The 4,099-nt window shown below is 31.9% G+C and overlaps 1 long non-coding RNA gene across 1 annotated transcript; it reads right to left on the bottom strand.

Annotated features, from left to right (window-relative positions):
- Nucleotides 1-551: 551 nt before the first annotated feature.
- On the bottom strand, nucleotides 552-2,588 carry LOC112800418 (uncharacterized). The gene is made up of 2 exons (XR_003201392.3): nucleotides 2,096-2,588; nucleotides 552-1,016 (listed from the first exon to the last, which is right to left on the bottom strand). It is a non-coding gene; the product is annotated as an uncharacterized lncRNA (long non-coding RNA).
- Nucleotides 2,589-4,099: the final 1,511 nt, after the last annotated feature.

Below are 4,099 nucleotides of genomic sequence, written 5' to 3'. Positions count from 1 at the left end.
CTTTAAGAATAGTTTCAGATAATAGTGGACAATTTTTTTTTTTTTTTATTGAAGTGAGGAGTGAAAAATATGCCATGTGAACTAAGACTCATTAGCCAAATCGGATTATATATGAGTTATGAAACCTATATCTTAGTCCATTTGATTTGTACGAACCCAGACAGAAAATCTGTACTCGCCACTATTGGGACGACTTGTGAATTAGCCCAATTTTAAAAAAATCCCACAAGGCCCAAAGTAACAAAAAATTAAAAACCCCAACAAAAGGAGACAAAGAAAAGCTTGGATAAACACAATTCCAATCATAAGGCCCAATTAGCCCATTTGGACCAGCAAAGGCACAATCCATCACCAAATTATTTGCCGCCGCCACATATAGGCCGAGGAATTACGACCAACCAGAAAAGTATGAACAGAACAACCTAACAGTCTTCTTTCTTAATCAATTAAAGGTTGCTATTTTATTTACCAAAAAAAAAAAAGGTTGCTATTCTAGGAAGGCAGATTCACAATATCACCATCACAAAGAGCAGCACAATACTCAGGCCTCATTGGCACAACTTTAAAACATTTAACATTGATTGATGCTCTAGTTCGAACTTTAATAAAAATGATATCAGTCATTTTTATAAAACACAAAGCAAACATGTGACATAAGATGAAAGCAGCAAGTACAAAGAGGTCTCAGGGAATGCCAATACACCTCAATGACAAACAAAGAAGCAACATACATATAACAAAACACAGTCTAGACTCTCATCTGGTGCTGCAACATATCAGATTTTGACATCAGGAGATTCAGCATAGGAAATTGAAATCAGCTCAGACCTAAACTTGTCACCCAAGTCACCGTTTGGCATTGCAAATCCATCTGCTTTCTTGTCTTCAGACACAAAGTTTGAGTCCTTGTTCTTATCTGGTAACGCGTTAGAGATAGCGATAAGCAACTCACGTGCCACCTCCTTAGATGCCTTGTTACTCGGTAATTTGCTATCCATATAACTTTCTGCTTTTCCCTACAAATTCAAATCCAAAAACACATTTTCAGAGATCATATAAAGGATCACAGCCATACACAACATTATGTGTTTCACTTCTTCCAATGTTGCCATATGTATTTGCATGCCATTGCTGGAAAATAACTGAGTGGAGCATCAATCACATATTCAGTAGGCTAATAAAAGTCCATTTGAGCAGAGAAGGTTTATCATTAAATTAGCAAAAACAATACATGAAGCATTATAAAAGGATAACTGAAACATTAAGTGGGGAAATGTGGATATTCCACTAGCATGATCAACCAAATGCATTAACGATTAAACAGAACAATATGTAGGTGTTGATAGTGAAACAAGAAATATGAAAAGAGAATGACGTTTGTAATCAACTTGCTTTCTAAGCATAAAATAGACGTTAACCTCCAAAGCTAGTGTATATAACTAATAACCTACTTTTCAAAGGTTGCAACTTGCCACTTGCCACTTGCAACAAGCTACCATATTTGACTATTGACTGGTCAACAAATCAAACTACATTCATCTACAAAGCCCAAAGAAAAAGGAAAGAAAATCCCCAATTAATTCAATCCCAACAGCTAATTACAAATTATTTGTCAGTGCTTAAATTACATGTAATATTGTAATTCAGCTACTTTCATCAGGGCTGGTCACTTAAAACCATTAATCAGCTTACTAATTATTTGTTTTTGATTTCCCCTCGAACAGAAGTAAACCTAGCTAAACTGGTTTACATCCAATATAACCGATAAGCAACAAAAACCACCGGCAGCATGAAATTGATTTCATGAACCCTAATACAATTGAAGTCCTAGTCAACGAAGAAAAAAAAGGAAACAGTAACGAAGAGAAGATCTTGGAGAACTGCAGCAGAAGATGAAGTAGAGAAAGAAGAGAAAACTAAGAAGAAAGATAAACAATTAAAAAAAAAAACTAAGCAATCGAGTTTTGATCGATTCATACATAGATAGAGAAAGTAACAATAAAGAGATGCGATTAAAATTAAGAAAAAGAAAAAAGAAAAAAAATAATTAGGGAAAAAGCACACGGGAATTTTGAGGCGATGGAAACGTCGGTACCTTTTTTGGAGGTCTTGAGAATTTGGATTTGGAAATTGTATTGACACTTTGATCTCTCTTCTCGGCCTCAAACTCGCTCGCTTTAAATTTCCCTCTTTTCCAACAAAATTACCCTTTTGCCATTCTTCTTATCTTACACACATAAGTCAAAAATACTTATGTGTCTACAGCTCATCTAATATACTTAAATTTATCTATATTTCAGAGAACCTTTTTAAATGTAAATGAGAATTTTGTTTTATTCAATTCGTTGTATTCGATAATCTTCTACAACAAATTGAATTTTAGCTATCCTTTTATTTTTTTATTTTTAAGATTTAAGATTTTTTTTTTGTTTGTCTTATCTTGTGAAACTTCAAAATAATGATATTTAAAACAAGTATAAACAAATACTACATGCATCTTCCTGTATATTTGAAATTTTTATTCCAAAAAAAATAGATTTATTATATTACTAGCATTATGAATATGATAATACGATAAATCACAATTCAAATTCAAATTTAATTGGAAGTTCTATTTAAAAGAAAAATTCAGTTGCGAGAGTTATCCACAACCTTCTTTTTTCCAAAGAAGATGCATTGCCAAGAGTTATCCATATTTAAATGATATTTTTGTTGTTGGAATTATCCACAATTAAATGTTAAATAGATAAATAATCTAAAAGTCTTAAAAAGAAAAATGCATTTTCTTATATTTTCGTTTTGGACATAAACGGCATTTTCTCATGTATAGGCTTTTTGGGGGGTCAATGTGGGTTGTTGTGTTTTTGGACGTGATGTGGGTTTCTCTTGGATAACAATAAGCCAATCGAACAAAAAAGAAGGCCCAACAATTTGGGTTATTTTAAGCCCAACTATCTTCCACGATCGGTGTTGTTTACTTCAGGGAAAAGAGTCTCATTATTGAAAATAAAAGCATTACTATCGTTTCTTTGGGCCGGGTCGGTTGGCTGGCCCAAAATCCAGGGCCAAAAAACAAAAGCATTACGATCAAACCAAATACAACAAATAACTCCAGCAAACAAAAACTGATTATGGAATTGGAACCAATTTCTCTACCAATGAGACAGGGGAGTTCCAGAATTCCTATAACCAACATAGTCCCAAACTTATTTTGCCCTAACACAATTATTTATTATTATATTATATCCCAAGTAAAAGAAAAATAAATATAATCAATACCTTGTAAATAATAAAAACATATTTTTTTGTATATATTGTATATAAAAACATCATTAACAGATTTTTATATATTAGAAGTATCTGCCACTTTTCTGGTCATATTCTACATTGTGCTTATAATGTTGAGCTTTATCTGTGTTTGGCTCTTGACAACACTATTTTGACGCTGAGCTGAAATGTGATATTGTTTAATATTTCTGTGTTTTATTTTCATCATATCTTGTACCAAAATATAAAAAATAAAAATGTCCAATAAATATGTTCCTTTTACCCAGTCATGATGCATAAAGTGCTATAGCCTATCTTTAACAGATCAAAACATGTCTAGAGAGATACCATATTTGGTTTTGAATGCCAGCAAGATTACCATCATGAAAAACCATAAGTGTAACTTTCTTTGAGTACTTTTGTTTTTTACTTTTTTATTTATTGTTTAATTTCTTTTATGGGCTTATTATTCAAGAAATAAACTAGCTTATTAGGCAGCCTAAATTAGTGGAAGAATATATATATATCCTAAATAATAAGGGTAAGGGGAATGAACCTAAAGTGAGAAAATAAATGAGATGTATATAGTGCTTTGCTTATTCATTAATTTTGTCCACAAGTGATAATATAAGCATGATATCCAATGCATATATATGAACAAGAACAACTACCATGTGAAGAAGGCTCTTTCTAATTAAGTTGAATTTTATCTTCACTTTTTATTTGCTTATATATTTCATCTTCACTTTTTATTTGCTTATATATACATATATATGCTCTTTAATTGCACCCTTCACCCCTAACTAGCTCCATCAAAATTTTATCAAAAATA

The sequence above is a fragment of the Arachis hypogaea genome, chromosome 5, assembly GCF_003086295.3.
Source record: "Arachis hypogaea cultivar Tifrunner chromosome 5, arahy.Tifrunner.gnm2.J5K5, whole genome shotgun sequence".
Taxonomy (NCBI): Eukaryota; Viridiplantae; Streptophyta; class Magnoliopsida; order Fabales; family Fabaceae; genus Arachis; species Arachis hypogaea.
The sequence above is the reverse complement of the archived record's forward strand: the minus strand, read 5'-3'. Positions and strand labels throughout refer to the sequence as shown.